This window comes from Rhipicephalus microplus, chromosome 1 (assembly GCF_043290135.1).
Source record: "Rhipicephalus microplus isolate Deutch F79 chromosome 1, USDA_Rmic, whole genome shotgun sequence".
NCBI lineage: Eukaryota > Metazoa > Arthropoda > Arachnida > Ixodida > Ixodidae > Rhipicephalus > Rhipicephalus microplus.
This window is the reverse complement of record NC_134700.1, coordinates 73,640,944-73,646,943: the sequence shown is the minus strand read 5'-3', so window position 1 is coordinate 73,646,943 and position 6,000 is coordinate 73,640,944.

Below are 6,000 nucleotides of genomic sequence, written 5' to 3'. Positions count from 1 at the left end.
TCGAGGGCTTACGGACAGAGCCGCCACCATCACCACCACCGCCTCGGCCACGACATCGGGTGAGGAATGGGAGTGGGAGAATCGCCTTCCAGTTTTAAGGATATTACTCAGCATTACAGACTGGCCAGGTGCAAATTTCCGCCTGCACACTGAAAACTGAACGAAAAGCAGGCGGTCACATGGCAACAGCTGCAGACCAGGACGTTTCCAAACCCGGTGATCTTGAATCTCTAATGCCCAGAGCTCTATGCGTCACGCTCCAAGTTTTGAGAGTCTAGGGCAACCTTGGCACACATGTTATGGGAGTGTGGCAGAGGTGGGGCTGCAGACGGGGACGCAAACTCGAAATGAACGTGCTGGGAGAGTGCACTGCTCAGCCATGTCCTCGAAGACCAACTGTGAACCGTCCAGTGGGCCGAGGCCGCCACCTGAGCTCAAGGGCTAGTGGCCGATACCTAGGCGGGGATATCTGCCCACATCCCTGAATAACTCACCGGATGTTTTTTCTAAATAAAGTTGCGTCTCTCTCCACATAGCACATATGGTGTTTCCGCTTTCATGGTCTAGCAGTAAGCGGAATATATCATTTGTGTCACTCATTCTACTGCACCAATAACTAGCTTTTGTAACAAAATGTTGTGTACCTGTAATCATAGAGAGAACAGGAGTAGAGGGGCATGGTAGCGAAAGGTAGGAGACAGATCACTGGGAGCAAGGCCATGTAAAATATCGTTGGCGCAAACATGAAAGAAGACAAAAAAAAGACACGGAAAAGCTCTACTAAGACACGGAAATAGGTTACTGAGCAAGGCCACTCAATCTGCCTCTGAAATTCGGCACGCTCTTTGAAATGCACTATAAAGTTCAGGTCCACAGTAACTCTCTAGTGCATTTTAAAATAAGAAGTTCAACACCACCATCCCGGAGAGCAGGTGACAAGGTGACGAGTCGGGAAACCATGTGATCGAAATATTCCAAGCCACATCATATTCTGTGGGGCAGCACCAAAATACACGAGAAATTGGTCAGCCACATGTTCTTTATTATCATATCCCCCGTTCCTCCCACTTCGTTCACTCCCCCTTCCTCATTCCCTGCGCGGCGTCGTGCATGACGCCGCGCAGGGGATGAGGAAGGTTTTCAAGGAAATCACCTCCATGGAGGTGATTTCTTTGAGAAAGACAGTAACAACGCCGCGCTTGTTTCTCCCTTTTTCAATTCTCTGAATAGAGCACTTTCAGCGTGCTTTTGGGAGCTCCTGCTCTCCCAGTGGGATTTGCCGTAAGTAAAGGAGGAAGAGGTGTATCGAGGTTGCTCCTTTAGAGGAGTAACTAACCTGCCAAAGCCATTCCGTCATTTATGGGGTAACTATGCGCAACAGTTATTTTGCGCATAAGAGAAATTGTATGTTCATTGACCTAAAGGAGTAATGAACGAAAATTTGAAAAACTGACGAAACTTTGAAATTCGACTCGAAAGCCGCCAGTGTTCCGGTAAACGGAGTTAAGTTCCCGTATTTCTGAACAGCTTGTCATATTTTTCGATGGATTGTCAGCGCGTGGCGGCTGCTCGCGAGCGCCTGTTGTGATGTCACACTCGCCGATGCACATGTTGAATGCACGTGTTTTTGTCCTCCTCTTCCTTTTCTCCACCTCTCCACACATCCCACTCTTTCTCTTTTACGGCTTTTCTCTTGAGACACAGGGACACTCCTATAACAATGAGACAACAAAATTTTTTTATTTAGAGAGAAGGTTCTTCCCGCCACCTCATTCCAAGCTAAGCAGACCACAAGCTGCCACGCTCAGACTCCTGCAAACCAACTCTTACACTAACCCTGCATTCCTTAATAGCATCTATCCGGAAATTTACACGAGTAGTTCTTGCGCGGCATGTGGCGAGGTTGCTGCTTTGCCTCACGGGCTCGGGGAGTGCGGGTCGCTGGGTCCGACGTTCAGCAAGGAAGACTGGGACACGCTCCTGCTAAGTCCCGTCTTCGAAAACCAAATCCTGCAGCCGTCCAGTGTGCCCGTTACCACTAGATCTCTCAGTCTCGTCGTGGGATTAGCCAAGTGGGCGTTTTGTAGCGTTTTGCCGGACCAAATAAAAGTTTATTCACTGACTCGCAAAGGCGCTGGTGCTTTGCAAGCATTGTTCGCAGCTGTTGCTCTTCATTCCGGTGCTGGGAACCGAAGTAAGAGCTGAGGGAATCGAGAGACGCGGGCGACGGCTGGCATTGTTGACTTGCCCGTTTCGGGTACGTGTGTGCGACGTCAGCATGCACCTCTAGGTCATGGGGTGGGCGCTAGACGTGGCGATTTGTACAAAACGCATAATTTTATTCTTTTCTCGTAGTTTCTGTCTGGAATTAAGGTTGTCTATTGATTTTAGGGCCTAATCTTTCAATTTGGCAGAAAATCTTGTTCAGTTCCCTTTAACTAGTATTTCGAAAAGTGTGCAGACATGTGATTAGATCTACAATCGATGCGCATAGCATAGCATTCGGAAATAAATTTTGGGAAATGTACATCAAACACATGACATTTGAACTCGTGACTACTCATCCAGCATGCGCGAACACTAACCACTACACCACACCACGTTACAGCACCGTCTGAAACGAAACTGGTTTGTGTAGGCATCGATAGCTCGTTTGCGCCTGACATGAACATTGTTGCAGTTACTCCAAAAAGGGGGCGTTTTACCACACAAGAAGGAAAGCGCCCATTTTTGTTGTCATGCGTGAGCAAATTAACTTTTGAACACACTTCGTCTTTTGAAATAGGAAAGTGCCCTTTTCCAGTAACTGCGCAGTTCCCCATGAAAACATTTAAGTGCGAATGCATTTCTTAGTCGGGCTATGTCAGGTGCCCGTCGGGATCCGTCCACCGCCCTCTCCCACAGGAACAGCTGCGAGTGCGTGCGCCCCTAGAAACCGGAGACCCCACCATGTCACGCTTTGGCGCCGGCAGCTGTCAGAAACCGCTGCGGGCGCTGTTCCGTTCGGCGAGTCACCCTTTTGCCACGGCCGCCGGGACGGAAGAAAGGCGGCCGCCTCACTTTGTGGAGATAAGGAGTAGTGCGAAGATGTCCTGCTGTTTTCCATGCACTGGGTGGTGCGTGGTTGCAATTACGCGACGGAGCACTGCTGTCGTTGGGGCCGGCGCGGAAATGCGACACGTGGCGTCTTCTTGCCCCAGGAAAAGCCACAATGCTGAGTTTCCGCCGAAGACGGGCCTTGTAACCTCGCTGCGCCTCTCTCACTGATGGGCCGCCGACGCTCAAATCGGCGCCAAATGTCCAGCCTCATGCCATCGGAGGCACCTGGCCCGCGACCGCTGTTCGACAAGCATGGGTGGTCTGCCCGAGCGGCGAGATGACAGTGGACACACCCGACTCAGAAAAAAACTTAGAAGCACCAAATTTATGAATGCTACTTCCAACACATTTTAGCAATTGTGTGTGGGGGAGGGAATGATAAAGGTCAGTCACATAAATTGAGAAAGCTTTCAGCCCTTCATTTTTATCAGCTTCCATGAAGCCTAAAGTGCTATTGGAGCTCTTAACTAAAAACGCGTCTCGGAGTTCGAGAAGACTAAGTTTGTCTAACGAAAAGGCAGAGAGTTCCTTTTCCCAAGCACCTATTTCCGAAACTATGACTCGCAAACGAATGTCAACTTTGTGAGTTCTTGCAATAAAAAATACGTCCAGGCTATTCTTATTACTCTTTTGAATACTTCTAAGAGATTCAACAACGTTCATGTTTTTGCACAAGTGGATAGCCTTTGTTTTTACTTTGTTCAATGATACGCCAACATTTAGATTGAACACCCCCGAAATAGCGTCATTAGCTTTCTTTAAAAAAAGCAAGAACGCGAAAAACTCAGCGGAGCCTCCTCCCTTATCTCCCTGCAAAACATGCAGTGAATTTTGTCCAGGTATGACAAAACATGCTTTACAGGAATGTCTGCGAGAACAAACAGGCAGGCTCACACCCTACTCTGGAGTCTACTCCTTCAGGGGTATTTCTTTCTTCCTCACCCTCAGTAGCACGTCATGACACCAGACAAATGACAGCCAGTAGTTCAGGATTTGTCTTCTCTCTTTGAAGACCGAACTTTGGCCCTGACTCTAGGTCTTGAATGTCGTTATCGGGCAGCTGGAGGCTTTTAGAAATATGAACTTTGCCCGTTGCTTTCCGTCGAACACTGTTGATTCGCTCGCGAAGATAGTGCAGCTGAGGCATCCAAAGCGCTTTGGTAGCTTGCCCAGCCGATCGCAGGTACCTTCTAAGCGAAAATTCAGCGACAGATGACTAGAAAGAGTTGTGAAGCTGTGCACAAAGATGAATTCTGTGGAGGCTAATTGGCGTTACCATTCAGCACATAAAATCTTGATTATCTTCCTTCTATGTCCGAAAGAAGGCAAAAAACCCGCGCAAAGAGCGAGGAAAACATCCAGTGTAATACGTATCCTAGCGGATGCAGAAACTGGAGGAACGTGTCCAGCATGCCACGTCCGCGATGAAGGCTACAATACAGCCTGGGTCGAACAAATAGAAAGTGGCCCGTTGTACGAGGAATGCAGTCGACAAGAGTTGCAATGTGGGCTGGTTGGTGATGCATATGAAATGATTTTTTTTAGCGTGAGGTGAAAAACAGAAACAGGAAGGAATAGAGTGACAGGACAGAGCGCTACGAGCAACATGTGGATTTTCCAACACACAGCCGATTTCAAGCCATAATCGTCAGGCAGACAGAGAGACACGTGGATTCATTCAGATAAACGCGCGACAATGCCATCTACATAAAAGAAAAAAAAAGAAAGAAACCATCACAGATAAAACCTGTATCACTGCATATGACAGAACCCCAGCTCCTTGGGTGACATTGCGATCAAAGGCTTACTGCTACAAACATCGCCAAGAGAGTCAGTAAGTTCGGCTTCTATGATCAAACGAGTCATCTCATCTATATGCCGACCAACAATGATTGTATTCTGGAACAAAGGCCGGCAACCACGTGCTTGAATGGGAAGAGAGAGAAAACTGTTCGGCGGCAGTTTACTCGACTTGTAACTGATCTCGCAGTCGCGCATTCGCATACCTGCTCGTTTGGCCGACATATTTTTTTCCCACAAGATAGCAGAATAACATAAATAATAAGCGATATGCACTCCACAAAATTGAGGGTATGCCTTTTTGTGCTCTTTAACATTTCACCACGAGATCGATTTGTATTGGCACACGATTTTTCAAGCCTATTACGCACTGAAAATGACACCTTAATATTGTCCCGAACCACCACCTTTTTTAAGGTATGTGATGGCTGGTGAACATAAGGAATTCTCGCCGTGCGTCTCGTTTGTGCCGATACATCGTCATGAACATTAGGTTGCCTTGAACTTCCAAGAAATCTTTTCAACTCTTTTTCTGCAACGAAAACTAAAACATGGTCCGGATATAGCCAGACTTTTGAAAACGTGAGATCTGATTATGGAGGCTCAGCTTCATAAGGTGCACACATGATCTGTTCAATACGTTCTTGAGGTATGCCGTCGCGATGCCTCTCTTGGTTAGTTTGGAATGACCCGAATGAAATGGGAATAAAGCTTTCTGAGCATGCGGATCAAAGCATCAGCACAGCCGGTTGTCAGAAAAAATGAAGACGTAAACTTAAAAATCTTATTCGTCCGTTGCTAGGCCATTCCACTGTCACTTTATATAAGACCATCGCGAAACACATTCAACACATTAGTACTCTCACTTTCAAAAATTTTCCGCGAGCTCTCAATAAAAATAGCAAAATCATCCACATACCTAAACACTTTTTTAACCGTCGTCCCTTCGAGATGATATACCGCAGTTCTATCAACTTCTGCGAGAAAAATATTCGTCAAGACAGGCGCGGTGCAAGAACAAATACATATTCATGAACTTTAACTTTCCAAATTTACATTACAATTACTTTTAATAAAAAACTATGGACCATCTTCCAGAAG